We start from the raw sequence: 20642 nt of genomic DNA on the forward strand, positions 1-20642 counted from the left end.
CCGCGGGAGAGGGACTAGGTGGGTAGGTGGATGGAGGCATTTCTTCCAGTACTCCGGACACTCGTGGGTTCCCAGACCCTCGTCTTTTCAGAGTCCCACCTTAAAGTGTGCTTCCCCCCACAAGGAGTGTGGTTGGTGGGGGAACTGAAGTATAGGATCTCCTTACTCCAAGAGGTAGCCTCCCTTTCTAAGAAATAAAGAGGGTTGGTCAAGGGGGTGGCTAGTGCCCTGGTCGGAGATGGACAATGGCCGGGGGCTCAGTGCACGGCCCTGGCCCTGCCCCTTCACTTCCGGTGCTCAGTTCAAACTGGACAATGCCAGCTCCGGCCAGTTCCCCTCCCCCACTGCTACAACCCATTTAAAGAGACAGAGCCTGCTTTCGGGGGCATCTGCTTGCTCGGAATTCAGTCTTCTCCACCAACTGTGCAGAACCTCTCGCGCTTCCCACCCTGAGCCTGTGTGTGTGTGAGTGTGTGTGTGTGTGTGTGTGTGTACGCGCGCGCGTGCGCCCCCACATGTGTATTTGAGAAAGAGAGAGAGTATGAGTGGGGGTAGGGAAAGGAAAGAAGAGCAAGGGTCTGTGGAGAGATTATTTTTTCTCTTTTCTACATGGAATGCTCTTCAAGAGACTAAAACTTGAGTGTAAGGGATGGTGAATTGGACTTTGGGTGATAAAGAGGACAACCGCGGCCTTTTGCTACTCCGCCTAAAAAATACATATGATTAACAAATGTCATTAGCAGTGCCCCCTCCCAACTGAGAACCTTACATCAGCCAAAGCCATTTGTATTTATATAATCCTCCCCACCTCAGAATCTTATCTCCCCTCGTTACTAGCGCCTTTAAAATATAATGCACTCCCTGCATCTCTGTCCTTAAGATCCAAGAGCAGGTGACTGAGGTCTGGCTGAAAAGATGGAAAAAGTTTCGCGGTTTGGTTTCACTTGGTCGGGTCACTAATCAGAGTCGTTCCCTCGGCAAACGCGACCAGCCTCTCTGTCCAAGGTCCTGAGAGTGCCAGGAGCCCTGTCCACGGTGCTGAATAAGGCCAAGCAAGCTTCTCCTAGCTCCCAGCTCCCAGCTTTGAAAATGCCTTCTTGACTTCCCACTCCAAGTCCTTTTCAGAAAACCTAATTCTTCTCAACCCTTCAGTGATGCTGACACACTTGAAACAAGCGAAGGGATTCTCTTGAATGCCAAAAAGAGGGCATTTCCAGCAATATGACTCTGTGAGAGCAGAGCAAGTATCTCAAGCTCCCTTTCAGAAAAATGGATATAACTATTCATTTGGCCACAGAAGATGAGGAAAGAGGAGATGATATTTTCTGATTCAAAGGAAACCAGAGTAGGGGCACCTGGCTGGCTCAGTCAGTAAAGCATCCAACTGTTTATCTCTGGGTTGTGAGTACCAGGTCCACATTGGGTGTAGAGATAACTTAAAAATAAAAGATATTTTAAAAATAATAAAATCTCTGTGGTGCTTGGGTAGCTCAGACATTAAATGTCTGCTGTTGGCTCAGGTCATGAACCCAGGATCCAGGGATAGAACCACCTGTCAATACCCGCATGGGGTTCCCCACTCAGTAGGAGGCCTGCTTCTCCCTCTTCCACTCTGTCTGCCTGTGTTCCCTTTCTTGTTGTGTCTGTCAAATAAATAGATAAAATCTTTTTTTAAAATTATGTCTTAAAAAATAAAATAAAATATTTTTTAAAAAAGAAACTAGAGCAGGGAAAAAAAAAAAGAAAACCAAAGTAGAAGAGAGACTAACCTTTGTTTTCTATTTATTTTCCTAATTAATAAGAAAATAGAAGCACAGGTGTTGGAATCAGCTTGCCCATGTTTGAATGTCGAGTCTACTTTCACAACTCTGTGAAGTGGGGCAAATTTTTTTAACCTCTCTACACCTCAGTTTCCCTCTCTGTCCAGTGGAAATAATGAGAATATCTAACTCGTACAGTTATTATGAGGATAAAGTTAGATCATACATGTAAAGCTTTTAAAATATGTCAAATACATAAAAAAATAAAAATAAATAAAAATAAAACAGTGTCTGTGATGGCTTTTAATAATATAAACTATGGGGCACCTGGGTGGCTCAGTGGATTAAGCCTCTGCCTTCGGCTTGGGTCATGATCCCAGGGTCCTGGGATGGAGCCCCGCATCGGGCTCTCTGCTCAGCAGGAACCTTGCTTCCTCCTCTCTCTCTGCCTGCCTCTCTGCCTACTTGTGATCTCTCTCTCTGTCAAATAAATAAATAAAATCTTTAAAAAAATATATAAACTATGACTTTTTAAAATTTTATTTATTTATTTGACAGAGAGAAAGATCACAAGTAGGCAGAGAGGCAGGCAGAGAAAGAGGGGGAAGCAGGCTCCCCGCCAAGCAGAGAGCCCGATGTGAGGCTCGATCCCAGGACCCTGGGATCATGACCTGAGCCGAAGGCAGCGGCTTAACCCACTGAGCCACACAGGCACCCCAAACTGTGACTATTATTATAGCTACTGTACATACGATTGTCTCTATGAGCCAGAACCTGCTGGGTCACTTACTTCTTAGGACTAGGGCCCTTCATGTGTTCTTTCTTTCTGCATTGTCTCCTACATCCTTACCAGTACCCAGCACAGTGCCTAGCTCATAGAATACGCTCAAGAAGAGTGTCCTGAATAAGCTTTAATTGACTTTAATGGTATTGACAATTAATAATTAATTGATAATTAATAATTTAATAGTAATAATAATTAAATTAAATAATAATTTAATAGTAAACATCGTTATAATACTCCTAATATTTATTCCCCTGGATTATCTCGCTCAAGTCTAAACAATGCAGCACAGGAGGTGCTCAGGACCTCATAAATTTGCATATGTAGAGGCAGAGGATGCTTTAGGAAGGGACATATGGCTCTCAACATAATTGGCTCTTCATCCCCAGTGGGTTGATTCTATGTGGAGATGAGAACTCCTGACCAAACCCTTCTTCTCTTGGGTCCTTAACTCAGTGAAAACTTATTAGATATCTACTGTGATCCAGTCAATGTGTTAACTCACAAGTGCAGTGGAAGAATCAGATAAGTAATATGCACTAAGTAATAAGATGAACAAAAATGTACCCCCAAAATGTAAACCAGAAACATGCCCACAACACCCAGCTGTTTCAGTTGGTAGAGCATGTGGCTTTTTTTTTTTTTTAAAGATTTTATTTATTTATTTGACAGAGAGAGATCACAAGTAGGCAGAGAGGCAGGCAGAGAGAGAGAGGGAAGCAGGCTCCCTGCTGAGCAGAGAGCCTGATGTGGGACTCAATCCCAGGACCCTGAGATCATGACCTGAGCCGAAGGCAGCGGCTTAACCCACTGAGCCACCCAGGCGCCCCGAGCATGTGGCTTTTGAGCTTGGGATCCTAAGTTCAAGTTCCATGTTGAGGGTAGAGTTTATTTTTAAAAAGAAGAAGAAGGAGGAGGAGGAAAAGGAGAAGGAGGAGGAGGAAGAGGAAGAGAAGGATGAGGAGGAGAAAGAAGAAGAAAGAAAGATTGATTCTCTGTGTTCCAAGTTACAGTCTGATTAGGGAGACAAGACTTCAGATAGCTAAGTATTACAAGTTTCTTGTGTTTTTCTGGGAATGATAATATCTAGGCAAGAAGGAAAAGGGTTTTTTATTTTTTTTATTTTGTTTTTTTTTAAGATTTTTTTTTTTTTTTTGGACAGGCAGAGATTACAAGTAGGCAGAGAGGCAGGCAGAGAGAGAGAGGAAGAAGCAGGCTCTCCGCCGAGCAGAGAGCCCAATGCGGGGCTCGATCCCAGGACTCTGGGATCATGACCTGAGCTGAAGGCAGAGGCTTTAACCCACTGAGCCACCCAGGCGTCCCGGGTTTTTTATTTTTTTAAGATTTTATTTATTTATTTGAGAGAGAGAGAAGGAGAGGCAGGCTCCCCACTGAGCAGAGAGCCCAATGTGGGGCTTGATCCCAGGACCCTGGGATCCTGACCTGAACCAAAGGTAGATACTCAACCAACTGAGCCACCCAGGTGCCCCAAAAGGGCTCTTTGGACAAAGGTATTACAGTAACACAAAAAACATCTAAAGTATTTTGTCCAGTTTCTCTTGCGTAGGTTCATATCTTCATAAAAGGAAGCGCTGGAAGAAGTCTGAGTAATAACTCACTCAACATTTAAAAAATATTTATTGAGCACTCCCATGAGGCAGGCATTGTTCTAAGTGTTGGGAATACATTAATAAACAATAGGAACAAAAATGCTGCCTTTGTGGAGCTTATATTCTGACAGGCAGTAATAACAACTATTATTTATCAAGAATAAAGGGGGGGATACCTGGGTAGCTCAGTGGGCTAAAGCCTCTGCTTTTGGCTCAGGTCATGATCTCGGGGTCCTGGATCGAACCCCATATTGGGCTCTCTGCTCAGCGGGGGGGCCTGCTTCCCCCTCCATCTCTGCCTGCCTCTCTGCCTACCTGTGAGCTCTCTCTCTGTGTCAGATAAATAAATAAAATATTTTAAAAATAAATACAGGCACAGGGGCGCCTGTGTGGCTAAGTGGGTTAAAGCTTCTGCCTTCGGCTCAGGCCATGATCTCAGGGTCCTGGGACTGAGCCCACATTGGGCTCTCTGCTCAGTGGGGAGCCTGCTTCCCCCTCTCTCTGCCTGCCTTTCTGCTTACTTGTGATCTCGCTCTCTGTCAAATAAATAAATAAATAAATAAAATCTTTTAAAAAATACAGGCACATTTTTTCACCATATTGCACATCTGAAACTCACATAACATTGTATGCTAACTAAATGGAATTAAAATTAAAAAATTAAAAACCAAAAAAAATTTAAAAAAAGAAGAAGCAGCGCATGTTTCTTATCTCATTGAAGCCTGTCAATAACTCTGAGTAATAGGTATTAATATTCTCACTTTGTAGGAGAAGAAACTGAAACTCAATGAATCAATATAACCTGCCTAATGTAGTTCAGCTAATATGGCAGAAGCAAATTTAAACTCACATGTTTGACTCCAAAGCTCATATTCTTTCCATAGTCCTAGCAAGGTGTGACTGGTGCTGTCTCCATTTTATCAATAAGGAACAAGATATGTATAAGAAAAAGTCTGTGGAGCAAGACTACATATTCAATATGATTAATAAATATGACCCAATTGTGATTCCTTTTCCCTGAGCCACAGCTCCTCTGTCATTTTTATTTATCAACACCCCCAAAAGTCCTTGGTTTTGTAAATCAAAGAGCTGGCCAGAGCCAAAGCAGGTCTTTTTTGGGCAGTCATCTACATCCAACCCCCATTTCTGAAGTGTTCTGAGAACTCTGTGGTAAGGTCCAGGGTGGTGGTTTGGAGTTAAAACCCTGACCATCTGCTAACATGTGTGCATTTGAGAAAAGCATTTCCCTCAATGTGTCCATCAGGAAACTAGTTCCATGGGATGATTAATAATACATCCTACTATTTTTTTTAAAGTTTCCGTAGTGAAATAGTTGGAAGATGGTATGTTAACTAGATTTCTTATGCAGGACTTTTCAAAGCCTTTAGTATGAAGGGAATATGATGTGTGCAGTGTTCCCATTCATCTACTCAACCACCTAACAAATATTTATTGAGCATCTATTATTTGTCAGGTGACACTGTTTATTTATTTATTTATTTATTTATTTTTAAAGACTTTATTTATTTATTTGACAGACAGAGATCACAAGTAGGCAGAGAGCAGGCAGAGAGAGGGGGGAAGCAGGATCCCTGATGAGCGAGCAGAGAGCCTGATGTGGGGCTCCTTCCTAGGATCCCGGGATCATGACCTGAGCCAAAGGCAGAGGTGGCTTTAACCCACTGAGCCACCCAGGCGCCCCATGGTGGCACTATTTAAAGTGCTGATATGTCAGTGAGTAAAGCAGATGAAATTCCTACCCTCATTGAGCTTACATTCTAGAGGAGAGGGACAGACAATAAAGAAACAATTAAGTAAAATGTATAGTATATAGAGTTCAGACTTGTTAATTTGCTCTGTTACCTCAAGAAAGGCACCCTCGTTTTACCCTTTAAGGGTAAAATGAAGGAGTGGATTAGTTGTTAGATAAATGGTTCTTCCAGTTCTGACCTTCTAAAGTGTTATTTGCATGGTGTGTGTGTGTGTGAGAGAGAGAGAGAGAGACGGGGACAGAGAGATTGAGAGAGAGACCCCATTCCTATTTACAGAGAGAAGCAATCTGTTTTCACCCATGCTGTCATCTTCTTCCCACTCTAGGGACTAGGGCTTCCTACATCAAGTGGGATTGTGTACCTCTCACCTCCTACGCCTGTTGAATTGGCAGAAGGAGGATGAGCCAAGGGAGTCCCCTTCCTTCTTTCAGTCCTGCTCCCCATGCGGGCCTTGCTTCACAGAGCAGGACGCCAGGCACTTGCTTTCACCAATAATGGCTTCATTACATTGAAAGGAGACGAGAGTGACCTCAGTGAAATAGACTTCCTGACCCCAGCTGACCTCTGACCCTCACCCTGACAGCCTCTAAATCTTTTCCTTCTGACACATCCCCCACAAGGTACAAGCAAGAGGGGGAAATGATGAGCCTGCTTTAGCTCCCTGTGCAGTGACTGTAACTCACCAGATATCCTGTTGCATGGAACTTGCCGTGGCCAACCATAATTTACTCCATGGCTGCTGATCAAAACTTTCAGTGATCTTCACTGTGACTCTAGTCTGGCCCATGGGTCACAACTCATACAACTGTCATTCACCTGGTATCCGTTTGTATGTGCCCAATGATTGTCATGTATCATGGAAGTAGGAGGCAAGGTATCTAACCAAATGCTGTCATTTCCTAATACTACTTCAGCCTCGGCCTTTAACCTACCCTTTCCTGACTCTGTAGGTACTGTTTATTGAGAGCTGATTATATGCCAGGCGTGCACTAAGTACTTTGCATGTATTGTCTCTTTCTGTCCTCAACCATCCTAATCTGAGCCCCCATTTCCCTGGAGAGGAAACTGAGACTTCGTGAGTGGAGTTAGGTGATTTGCCTTGACTCACAAATCACAAAGGGTGCACCCCAAATCTATCTCACTCCAATAGTCCACGTTTTTTAAAAAACAGTTAAAATAATGCACGTGGTTTAAAAAATCAATTAGTATTGAAAGAATTATTATGAAAAATAATAATCCCCAGACTACCCTACCCCTTCTGCTCCCATAAAGCAACCACTCTTTGAGTCCTTTTTTTCTGGAGGATATTTCCATATCTCTAAGTAATATGCCTGCCCTTCTATTCCTTGATTTATCAATTTTAGATATTATGGATTTCTTATTATAGTAGATGAGGATTTACCTCTCTTATAAGACTTGCCTCCCCTTTCCCTTCTTCCTAGTACAGTTAAATCACTACTTTCTCTTTTTTTAAAGATTTTATTTATTTATTTGACAGAGAGAGGGAGAGAGATCACAAGTACACAGAGAGGCAGGAAGAGAGATCACAAGTACGCAGAGAGGAGGAAGCAGGCTCCCTACCGAGCAGAGAGCCCAATGTGGGGCTCGATCCCAGGACCCTGAGATCATGACCTGAGCTGAAAGCAGATACTTAACCCACAGAACCACCCAGGCACCCCTAAATCACAACTTTCAACCAAACTAATATCCAATGTTTATATTGTTATGATTATGGATGGAAATGTTCAGCATATTACTAAGTTGTATACTAAGTAGGAAAAAGTTTCTTTTCTTTACCACATTTTATTTTTCCTCGGCTCTCTAACCACCTTCTTTCTTTCCTGCAATAGTTGTTACTAAAATATCCTCAATTATTTTCAAGGAATCCATCACATTATCTTTTCCACTTAGCCCTCATTTTTCCCAGAGCCTCTCTCTTGAGGCCTTCCTTCCTGGTTGTTCTCTGGGCATGCTTCTCTGGACAGATTGTCACTCTCTCACCTTCATCACAGTGATTAGAGCCACTGATTGTTGGACCCATGTCAATCTCTTTCTTGGTCACACTTAAGGAACACATTCTCAAGTAACTGCCTATGAAAGGGTCCATGGGAGAGAAATTTTCTGGACCTTGCAAGTCTAAGTGTGTTGTTTTTTTGTTTTTTTACCCTTGTCTTTTTTTTAAATATATTTTTAAAGATTTCATTTATTTATTTGACAGACAGAGATCACAAGTAGGCAGAGAGCAAGCAGAGAGAGAGGGGGAAGCAGGATCCCTGCTGAACAAGCAGAGAGCCTGATGTGGGGCTCCATCCTAGGATCCCAGGATCATGACCTGAGCCAAAGGCAGAGGCGGTTTTAACCCACTGAGCCACCCAGGCACCCCTCTTTTTTTTTTTTTTTTAAGATTTTATTTATTTATTTGACAGACAGAGATCACAAGTAGGCAGTGAGTCCGGCAGAGAGAGAAGGTAGAAGCAGGCTCCCTGTGGAGCAGAGAGCCCAGTGCAGGGCTCAGTTTCAGGACCTTGAGATCAAGGCAGAGACTTAACCCACTGAGCCACCCAGGTGCGCTACCTTTACATTTTTGATGTTAACAAAGCCATACCTTTGCCTCTGTGCTATGCTAACCCCTAGCAAAATGAGAAAGATACTTGGCTTGCTTTGAGGACATTGAATTTGATGATGACTTTTCTAGATTCTGAGGTTGTGAACCCAGTTATCAGCGGAATAAAAATTATAATAGTTAATGCTAATTTTGAACGTTCACCATGTGCCAGACAATTGATGAGTGGTTTACATAAATTATCTCATTTAACCTTCTCACCGAAGTCAGAAGATAGGTATGGTTATTGTTCACATTTTTTTTTTAAAGATTTTATTTATTTGACAGAGAGAGAGAAATCACAAGTAGGCAGAGAGGCAGGCAGAGAGAGAGAGGGGAGGAAGCAGGCTCCCTGCGGAGCAGAGAGTCCAACATGGGGCTCGATCCCAAGACCCTGGGATCATGACCTGAGCCGAAGGCAGAGGCTTTAACCCACTGAGCCACCCAGGTACCCCTATTGTTCACATTTAAAGATGAAGCTGAGCACAGAAGGGTTAAAGTAACTGGTGACACTCATGGAGTAAGTGACAGACTCAGAATTCAAACCCTGGTAGATAGGTTGACTCTGGAATCCACGTTCAGATTCAGTAATTTACATTAGGAGAGGCTTAAAAATTAGTATCTTCAGACTTTATCTTCCTCCCACCCAGTTTGTCAATGTGGAAAAAAGACCTAAAATCTAAGTGACTTGTTCAAGGTCCCATTGCTGGTTAATAACAAGAACTAGAGGGTGCCTGGGTGGCTGAGTGGGTTAAAGCCTCTGCCTTCCGCTCAGGTCATGATCCCAGGGTCCTGGGATGGAGCCGCGTGTTGGGCTCTCTGGGCTCTCTGCTTGGTGGGGAGCCTGCTTCCCTTCCTTTCTCTCTGCCTGCCTCTCAGCCTACTTGTGGTCTCTGTCTGTCATATAATAAATAAAATCTTTTTAAAAAAATAAAATAGGGGCGCCTGGTTGGCTCAGTGAGTTAAAGCCTCTGCCCAGCTTGGGTCATGATCCCAGGGTCCTGAGATCGAGTCCCGCATGGGGCTCTCTGCTTGCCAGGGAGCCTGCTTCCCCCTCCTTCTCTGCCTGCCTCTCTGACTACTTTGATCTCTCTCTGTCAAATAAATAAATAAAATCTTTAAAAATAAAATAACAAGAACTAGGAACCCAGGATTCCCAGTATCACCTTTTCAATCAGGGAATGGCGGGGTCGGGAGTCAAATTCGGGATTCATTTCTGAAATTTGGTTTCCCTGTCTGTTTAGTGGGGAAAAAAACGATATCTATATCTATAAAAGACTTATGTCCCATCAGATTGTGGCTGGGACATATAACAGAAGCATGCATGACACACTGTGGAAACAGTGAAAGCTAACTCACAGAATATGCTATGGAAGTCTTCACAGGGAAGGTGTCATTGCACTAGACCTTGTACAGGACTTTGAAACCCAAGGAGGGCAGGGCATTCCAGAGGAAAGGCACAGCAGAAATGAAAGCCAGGACGATTGAAAGTGAACAGCTTTTTTGAGCAATCATCGCCAAGTTTGGTTCCCACATTGGCAAGTCCTCTGTGTTCCTGTGAAGACATACAGAGAGACATGTCCTCCTTTCATTCACCCTTCAATGACACATTCATTCAACATTTGTCCGTAAGAGAGACAGAAAGGTACAGTAAGGATGTTCCGGGTTCTAGTCTTAGCTCTATCACTAATTTTTTTTTTTTTTTTTTAAAGATTTTATTTATTTATTTGACAGACAGAGATCACAAGTAGGCAGAGAGGCAGGCGGAGAGAGAGAGGAGGAAGCAGGCTCCCTGCTGAGCAGAGAGCCTGATGCAGGGCTCGATCCCAGGACCCTGAGATCATGACCCGAGCCGAAGGCAGCAGCCCAAACCACTGAGCCACCCAGGCGCCCCTCTATCACTAATTCTATCACCAAGTGATCTTGAGGAACTCTCTGGGCCTTAGTTCCCTCATATATCAAATAGGAAGAGTAGACCTATGGTCTCTAAGATCTTTTCCTGCATTTGTGATAATTGGAGAGTGAGAATAGGCAAAAGATAGCTAAGTGTCATTGACTCCCCTCCTTTGGAGTAAGGAGGAAAATAACCTTTGTTAGTTTCTGCTAAGTGCTGGGCATGGCCCCCTCCAACCATCCTGTGAGAGAGGTGTTATCTCACCATTTCACAGGAGAGAAGATTGGAACTCAGACTATTTGAAACAATTCCGCAAATTCTCCCAGCAAGTAACAAGAAAAAATAAGAGCTAAAATGTTTACCATGTGCTAGACACCCTTCTGTCAAAACATACATTAGCTCATATAATCCTCCAACCTCATGATGTGGGAATTATTGTCTCCATTTTCAAGATGAGGAAACAGAGATTCAAAAATTAAACAATTTATTTGGGATATCTCTGACAGTAAGTGACCCAACTGTGTCTACCTAATGCCACAATCTCTTATTTTTTTTTTTTTTTTTTTTTTTTTTTTTTAAAGATTTTATTTATTTATTTGACAGAGAGAGAAATCACAAGTAGGCGGAGAGTCAGGCAGAGAGAGAGAGAGAAGCAGGCTCCCGCTGAGCAAAGAGCCCGATGCGGGGCTCGATCCCAGGACACTGAGATCATGACCTGAGCCGAAGGCAGCGGCCCAATCCACTGAGCCACCCAGGCGCCCCCACAATCTCTGCTTCTAATTACTAGGTTATACTGCATCCCAGTGAAGACATCTGAGTCTGCACCTCACTGCCTATAAGACACTCCAAAATCAAGGCTTCCAGATGACAAGGGACTGGCCCTTTCCTCTCCTTACCACTGGGCACTTGTGATTTGGCCATGGTGATGGAAAAATGACAGAAGGACAGATGCATAGAAGCTGTCCTTTCTCAGGCACCTGGCTGGCTCAGTTGGTAGAGCCTGCAACCCTTGATCTCAGGGTTGTGAGTTCAAGCCCCACGCTGGGAGTAGAGATTACTTAAAAATAAAATCTTAAAAACAAAACAAAACAAAAAACAAACAAACAAACAAACAAAAAACCCCAACCTGTCTTTTCCCCCTGTCTGGCCTCTTCTGAATGCAAGCAGCCCCTTGAGGTTCTGAGAAGAGATGCCCCCACTGTTGTCCAGTTAAAGGAGAGAGTATAGAGCGAAGAGAATGGAGACCCAGGATCCTTGACTCCAAGATTCTCAGGCCAAAATGGACCTTGCAGAATGGCCAATGCTCTCCCAGACCCTGAATTTGACACCTTGACACCAGCCATTTTCTACACTCAGACTGCAAACCTCCAGCAACTGGGAGTTTACAGCTTCTGGAAACCTTGCCCATCCCCTTAGAGTTTGGATTGTTAGAAAGTTCTTTCTTCCATTGAATTGAAGCTGATCTGTATAGCCTTTAACCAACTTGTCTTTAGAACAAGTCCCCTCCCTTTTCTGCAAAGACTCTAGGACCAAGTTTTCTGTTCAAACCCCAGTACCGCCCTTCCCCAGTTGCGTGACCTTGGGCAAATTTGTTAGGGGCTCAATGCCTTAATTTTGGTTGATTTCCCCACTGTTCCTCTGGAAGCTAGCCTGAAGCCAGATTTACCCAGCTTGATCCTCAGCCTCTTTCCATTGTCTGGGCATTACTCTGTACAATGCTTTTGCCACTGCAAAGTGTTTTCGCATGCATTGTCTCACCAGACGCTGGAAAACAGGGCTGCTGCACAAGGAGGGAGGAAGGATGGGTGTGTAGTTTTGCAGATTTCGCAGGTCTCTACCCCAAAATACCAGACTTACTTCCAAACTTTCACTCCTGACTCCCATCAGGGAGACTTCGGGGGCCTCCATACCCTTGTTCTCCCTTTCTTCCTAGTGTTTTTACGTGCTTACCCTCTGCTCAAAGCACCATTTCCCTTGCTTCACTTTTCCTTTACTTAGTCATTCTTTAGGCTCCAATATAGATATTACTTTGTTCAGGGATCTCTTTGCCTCTACCCACTCGCTAATCTACCACCCATCTCACTTGTTCTTATAGTAATCTATACTTCATTTTTTTTTTTTTAAGATTTTATTTATTTAGGGACACCTGGGTGGCTCAGTTGGTTAAGCAGCTGCCTTCGGCTCAGGTCATGATCCCAGCGTCCTGGGATCGAGTCCCACATCAGGCTCCTTGCTCGGCAGGGAGCCTGCTTCTCACTCTGTCTCTGCCTGCCATTCTGTCTGCCTGTGCTCGCTCTCTCCCCCTCTCTCTCTCTGATAAATAAATAAAATCTTAAAAAAAAAAGATTTTATTTATTTATTTGAAAGAGAGAACACAAGCAGGGGGAACAGCAGGCAGAGGGAGAGGGAGAAGCAGGTGCCCTCTTCCAAGCAGAGAGCCCGAGGACTATATGGCACTCAGTCCCAAGACCGTGGGATCATGACCTGAGCCAAAGGCAGGCACTTAACCGACTGAACCACCCAGGTGCCCCAGTTCCCTATACTTCTGCAACAGAGTATTTTCCCCACTTTGTTATATTTGGCTATTTGTCTTTCTTTCCCAGTGACTACCGTAATATAACACCATGAAGTCAGGGACTATGTCTGTCTTGTTCATTGTGTGCCCAGAATATAGCACAAAGCCTGGAAAAGAGAGACCCCTGGGTGGCTCAGAGGGAGCTTGCTTCTCCCTCCCTCTGCCTGCTGTTTCCCCTGCTTGTGCGTTTGCACTCTCTGGCAAATAAATAAATAAATAAAATCTTAAAAAAAAAAAGCTTGGAAAAGAGTAATTGTTTACTAAATGTTTGTTAAATGAATAATGAATGGCTTGCTCAGGATTCTATGGCTAATAATGGCCAAGAGTAGAATCCAGGTTTTATTTCTAAGTCCAGAATTCTTTTTACCATCTTTTGAACCTAACCTAATTCCTACTCTTAACTCCCACTGTCAGCCCCTGTCCCCACTTAATTCCTTAGAATCTTAGACTGTTTATCTGGAAGAAATGTTAGCGCCCATCTGATTCAACCCCTTTATTTCATATATAAGAAAACCATTAAAAAAAAAAAAAAGAGGGGCGCCTGGGTGACTCAGAGGGTTAAGCTTCTGCCTTCAGCTCGGGTCATGATCTCAGGGTCCTGGGATCAAGCCCTGCATAAGGCTCTTTGCTCAGCAGGGAGCCTGCTTCTCCCTCTCTCTGCCTGCTTCTCTGCCTACTTGTGATCTCTGTCAAACAAATAAATAAAATATTTAAAAAAAAAAAAGGAAAGAAATAAACAAAACAAAACAAAACATAACGGTTAAGAGACTTGCCCAAGGCCCCACAGCAAATTGCAGTGGTCCTTCCTGACCACCAGAGCGACTTTTCCAGAACTCACCAATGAGTTCATGGACTCCCAGGGCTTTGTCTTGGGGGTGGGGTACTTGCAAATAATTCCATCAGAGCCCCTGCTTTTATGCTCTTTAGTTGTTCAAAAGTCCAGATACCAAGAGTTTTTTCTGAGACATCTCACAGGCAGAAGTTTCAGGCAAGACAGGATGGAGGGGACACATATGTGTTGTGGGGATGAGAGGGGAGCCAAGGATGCAGACATAAAACCAGGCTGTGCAGCACAGCCCCACGCTGTGGGGTCCCTGGAGGCCCCCACTGTGGCAACACCACTCCCTCTGCCCCTGATGCTGACCTTTGGGGCCAGAGATCAATAACCTGGGACTTTGGCTTCAACCCCCTTTAGCCCTCCAGTGACCAGAGGCTGCTCAGAAGAGTGAGCAGGACTCAGGGTCATTAAGTAACTGTCACTCTTGCCCCAGCCCCACTTGGGGCACTGCTGGGGGAGGGGCCAAGAATGGGAACCATTATGGAGAGACATAGGTATGGTTGCTTCTCCCCACCAGCGGAGTGACTTCTATCTCTTCTTGACCACTACCCTCTGCCTGAGATTAACTCCTGCCCTCTCTGTCCCATCCCCCATATTCTCAGCCCTGAACCTCCAACCTCTCTTCAAGCCTCCATCCTATTCCCTGAGCCCCATGCCTTTCTCGCTGAGACCCTGTATTTCTCTTAGCCTAATCTCCCATGACTCCTCCACCACACACAGACTGCTGTATAATCTGGAGATGTTTTACTCTTTTTCAGTGAAGGCAGCAGACAGGAATCCCTCAGCCATCATTGGTTAAATATCTCAGGTATCTTCTCCTCCTCCGCCTCTCCCCAAGAGCATATTCACTCTTCTGGCCCTAACACTAACAGGATCATGTTTCAGAAACACACTCACCCACCCCAGCCCCATCCCCCCCAACTTTCCATGATCCCTGGCCACCATTCCTTCCCCACATCCACCCTAATGCCCCAGCCAATCACTCCTGATTGATTGATTAAGGAGGAGGAGAAAAGAGGATCGATGGAGAAATCTGGGACTATTCTTATTCAAAACTAAAGGTGGGGGGGGGGCGGGATATTAATTGTGGGGAGGATCAGAGATCGGCACTATGGAACGGGAGAAGGGTGAGGTGGTTCCCGTTGTGGGGAGGATGGGTGTAGGGCTCGGACTATTCCCTGGAGGTTGGGAGCAGAGTTGAGGTGGAACTCATAGAAGTTAGAAGGCATAAACCAGCGGGAGTCATAAATGAGGTTAGAGTCCCCAGGACTACTCCTCTGACGAGAAATTTACCACCCTCATTCTTCCCCAAAGGAGTCCTGGGTCCCCGCTACGCTTGTGTCCAGCAGGGGGCGCTCTGCCTTAACATTTCCCCTCTATTCACCCACCATAACCAAGCTCCTTTGTTCATTCATTCATTCAAAAATACTAAGCCCCCACCACGTACCAGGCACTGTACACCAGACGCTGTGCCACTAGATGGCAAAAATGCAAGCACGAACAGACAGACAAACAAGGTCCCAGACTTTGTGGTGCTAGCAGAATAGAGTTACAGTGAATAAATAATTATAGTGATTTAATTTAAGGGAAAGGAGATCAGGAAAGGTTTCTTGCGAAACTGACTTTTAAACTGAGACTTAACAAATGCCTAAATCTTGACCAGGTGACAATGTGGAAAAGAGGGTTAGATGGAGTGTGTAGGGGGTGCGTTTCAGGCAGAGAGAACAATGTGCAAAGACCCTGAGGCAGGAAAGATCAGGACCCCTTCAGAGGGAAGGAAAGAGGCCAGCATGGTGGCTGCATTCAGCTTTGGTCAGAGGTTTAACCCTTTGTATTGTGGAACACACACAGCTGGAGCCCTCAGCTTTCCAAGGCTCAATTTTCTTGATAATTGCTTTTTTTTTTTTTTGAGAAAGGGAGGAGGGAGAACCAGCAGGTCTCTAGGGCCTTTCTAGAGTAACCAAGTTGGAAGAGAGAATTTCTGTTCATCCCCTTCCTAAGCTCAAAACTTTTTGTCTAGAAGGGGCAGAAAAGAAGCAGATTTAGTTTTAGTAGATTTAGTAGATCTAGAAGTAACTTGAAGCTCGGGGCCCCTCCCACAGCTTTGGGGAAGCCACATCACATGCTCATGTATTTTTATAACATGTGCACAAATGAGTGGCACCTGGGTGGCTCAGTCAGTTGAGCGTCTGCCTTCAGTGAGGGTCGTGGTCCTGCCCACGGCAGACTCTCTGCTTGGCAGGGAGCCTGCTTTTCTGTCTCCCTCTGCTTGCTGGTCTGCCTACTTCTGCTCTCTCTCTCTCTCTCAACTAACTAATTAAAAATCTTTAAAAATAAATAAAGTACACAAATGAGATATTTTAATCACAGCTGAGAATTTGAAATGTGACATACCATCAGCTACTCTGTTAAAAATTAGTATAGAAGTGTGCCAGGCAGTAAAAAAGTACAAATATTTTGTGGCATTTGTGGTACTTTTCAGATTTTAAAAGATGCGATTTATCATGACTTCTTTTTTTTTTTTTTAAGATTTTATTTATTTATTTGTCAGAGAGAGAGCAGAAGCATGGAGAGCTGCAGGCAGAATAGGCAGAGCAGGCAGAGGGAGAAGCAGACTCCCTGCTGAGCAAGGAGCCTGATGCAGGACTTGATCCCAGAACACTGGGATCATGACCGGAGCCAAAAACAGATGCCCAACCAACTGAGCCACCCAGGTGTCCCTTATCATGACTTCTTTTCTCATTCTAAATAAATATTCACTAGGGGCATCTTGTTTTCCTTTGTTTAAAGAGGACCTCCTAAACTGTAAAAGCTCCCAGCCCAGTAGACCTGGATCTGCCCCAATAGGACTCCAGAGCCCCGTCTTCTGGCTCTCCCATCTTAACTAGCCCCCGAACCCTTCCTCTCCCTTTGCTCAGTCTCTCCTACCCCTGTGGTCTACACTCCCTGGGTGGATGGCTCATGGGTAATGAAAATGCCAAGGGAATAGAGCAGCCCTTTAGTTCCCAGGGAGAAGCACGTGGAGGGGTACACAGTGCTGAACTGCCCCTCGCCAGCCCCTTCTGAGCTGGTCCCCAGAAGAGGAGCCCTCTTGTACACTCCAAGGTCTTTAGGCTGAAATGAGAGACTGTGGGAGTGCTGCTATCCATCCTCTCATTAGTTCCTTCCCTCATCCTGTTGACTTATCCAGCAGCTCAAAGAGGCCTTGTTGGCTTTGACGTCCGCTTTACAGGTGTGTGTTAGTCCTGAGTCAGAGGCGTCTCAGACAGACCTATTTCCAGGTTGTGCTGCAGACAAAGGGGGCTGAGTCTTACTCACTGGAATCCTGTAGATATTTTGAGATGGGGAGAGGGGAGGTGAGAATGGTTTGAATGATGTGATTTCTTAGGCTCTGAGTGAGGAGTGCACCCCCAGCACTGGGGGATACTGATCCTTCAGACCCACATGGAAGAGCCTTGGGCCTGAAGCTTGGAGATCTGGGTTCGAATCCACCACTAACTTAACAGCCTACAGAAGTACCCTCATTTCTCTAAACCCTTGGACCCACATTTGTAAAATAAGGATGTGGTAAGACCTTCTTTTTCAACTTCTACCTGAAGAGCCAATGAGATCATTGAGGGTCAAATGTTTCAACTTTTTATTCTGAGAGCATTCCAGATTTATAGAAAATCCGCAAGAAGAATAAAAGAAGTCCTGTCTCCCCTTTACTCAGATTCTCCAAATATTAAAAATCTACCTTGGTGTGCCTGAGTGGCTCAGTCATTAGGTGTTTGCCTTCGGTTTGGGTCATGATCCTGGGGTCCTGGGATTGAGCCTGGCAGGGAGCCTGCCTCTCCCTCTCCCACTCCCCCTGCTTATGCTCCCTTTCTCGCTGTCAAATAAATAAATAAAATCATTTTTAAAATAAAAATAAATAAATAAAAATCTACCTCATTTGATATTTCCTCTCCTCTCCCACATCCTCTACACTCAACTATTTCAGAGTAAATTGCTGACCTCATGCCCATTGTCCCTAAATACTTCAGAGTGCTTTTCCTAAAAATGCAGGGACATTCACGAAGATAATCATAATACAATTATCAAAGTCAACATGCTATCATGCAATCTGCAGACCTTACTCGAGTTTTTTTTCAATTTTCCTACCAAGATTCCTACCAATGTTTCCTACCATTTCTAACAATGCCGTTTCTTGTCTAGAAGCAATCCAGAATTTAATTTCCATTAAATTCTCACACCTCTATCCCTTTAATCTGGAATAATTCTTTTTATTTTTTTGGTTTCTCATGACCTGGCATTTTAAGGTTTATTTTCCACCCCGTGTGGGGATCGAATTCACTGAGCCTGAGAGATCAAGAGTCCTATGCTCCACCGACTCATCAGGAGTCCCTCACGACCTCAGACTTCAAAAATTATAAGCCAGAGGGCGCCTGGGTGGCTCAGTGGGTTAAGCCTCTGCCTTGGGCTTGGGTCATGATCTCAGGGTCCAGGGATTGAGCCCCACACTGGGCTCTCTGCTCAGCAGGGAGCCTGCTTCCCCGCCTCTCTGCCCACTTGTGATCTCTGTCTGTCAAATAAATAAATAAAATTCTTTAAAAAAATAATAAGCCGGGGCGCCTGGGTGGCTCAGTGGGTTAAGCCGCTGCCTTCGGCTCAGGTCATGATCTCAGTGTCCTGGGATCGAGTCCCGCATTGGGCTCTCTGCTCAGCAGGGAGTCTGCTTCCTCCTCTCTCTCTGCCTGCCTCTCTGCCTACTTGTGATCTCTCTCTGTCAAATAAATAAATAAAATCTTTATTAAAAAAAATAATAATAAGCCAGTTATTTTGCTGAATAACTACCCTTCAGTTTGGGTTTGTCTGATATCCCCTCATGATTAGATTCAAATTTTGTCATTTGGCAGGCATATCACAGAAAAGATACCCCTCTCGCAGTACATCGCATCAGGAAGGAAATGCGATTTATTTGAACAATTACATGTTGAATTTGAATTATTTGGTTGAGGTGTCAGATTTCTCTACTGTAAAATGCCTATTTTTTCCCTCTAATAATTGTGTAGGGACATATGCCAAGATGACATAAATATCTCGTTTAAAAATAAACTTTAGGTTTATTTTTATTTATTTATTTAATTTATATATTTCATATATAATTATTTATATAATTATATATAAATATAAATATATATTATTTATTTTTATTATATAAAGTTTAAAAATAAACTTTTACCCAGTAGTTTCAGCATCAGTTGGATGCTGAATTTTGTTTTGTTTTGTTTTCTTTTTTGTTTGTTTGTTTGTTTTTTTGTGATGGATGCCAAATGGTGATTTTCTTTCTTTCTTTTTTTAAAAGATTTTATTTATTTATTTGACAGAGAGAGGGAATACAAGCAGGGGGAGTGGGAGAGGGAAAGCAGGCTTCCCACCGAGCAGGGAATCTGACATGGGGGCTCGATCCCAGGACCCCGGGATTATGACTTGAGCAGAAGGCAGAGGCTCAAAGACTGAGCCACCCAGGTGCCCCCAAACGGTGATCTCCTAACTGCATTATATCCATATTTACTAGGAGAGATTTGCCTTCTCCCTTTGTTATTCACTTATTTGTATCAGAATGGACTCAGGGATTCCATTTTTCAATAGCCTGTAATCTATTTTTATCATTTATTTTGATGCTTAAATTGTCAGTTGGGCCAGTAGGAACTGGTGCCTGGGTCCTGGGTCCCCATCTTTCTTGGAGCACTTCCTTGCTTTCTGGCCCTTCAAGCCTTTCCAGGCTTACCTAGACTTTCCCAGCCCAGTGCTGAGATCAGCTATCTCTTCAAGGAGCCAAATGTTTAATAAACTGAAAGTGATTGGCAGGAGCTGTGTTCCTACTCATTTAGGACATTAAGTTTATAGGACTCAACATCTCAAATTTCTTAAAAAGCCTTTGACCTTAGAAAAGGGCTGAACTGGGGAGCCTGGGTGGCTCAGTGGGTTAAAGCCTCTGCCTTTGGCTCAGGTCATGATCCCAGGGTCCGCAGGGAGCCTCCCCTCTCTCTCTCTCTCTGCCTGTCTCTCTGCCTACTTGTTATTTCTCTCTCTCTGTCAAATAAATAAAAAATCTTAAAAAAAAAAAACAAGAAAAAGACTGAATTTTCTTTTTTTTAAGATTTTAGTTATTTATTTGTCAGAAAGAGAGAGAGCACAAGCAGGGGGAGCAGCAGGCAGAGAGAGAAGCAGACTCCCTGCTGAGCAAGGAGATTCCCACTGAGCAGGGAACCCTATACGGGACTCCATCGCAGGACTCTGGGATCACAACTGGAGCTGAAGGCTGACGCTTAACCGACTGAGCCACCCAGGCATCCCAGAAAAAAGCTGAGTTTAAAGTTTGCTTACTGGCTTTAGGAGCCTAGGTCATATGAAACAGGAAGAATAATGCCAAGCCCCCAGAGTTGTTGTGAGGATGTCAACTCCTAGAGGGTAAGGATCATAGTCTGCTCTTGACTATAGTGTCTCCAGCACCTAGCCAGGGCCGGTGTGCACAAGGAGCTTGAAGGGATGAGCTGAGATGACAAGTGTAGAGTGTTAGCATCGTGCCTGGTGTTCAGCCAGCCTACAGGCAAGGATGGCTACTTTGGTGTTGGCATGGTCTACTTTATGGACTGTTTGTCCATGCCTGGAGTTAGAGCTGATGGTCAGGAGTGCGCTGGTTGCCTTGAGCCCTCTGCTCCTTTCAGCCTGAGTGTGCTAGGAAGAAGGCAGGAAGATGGCCGGTGCAGTCCCGGGGAGGCTGCCGGTAGCAATGGAGCCGGCAGAACTTCCAGAACTGGA

Source organism: Mustela erminea, chromosome 10 (genome assembly GCF_009829155.1).
Source record: "Mustela erminea isolate mMusErm1 chromosome 10, mMusErm1.Pri, whole genome shotgun sequence".
Lineage (NCBI taxonomy): Eukaryota > Metazoa > Chordata > Mammalia > Carnivora > Mustelidae > Mustela > Mustela erminea.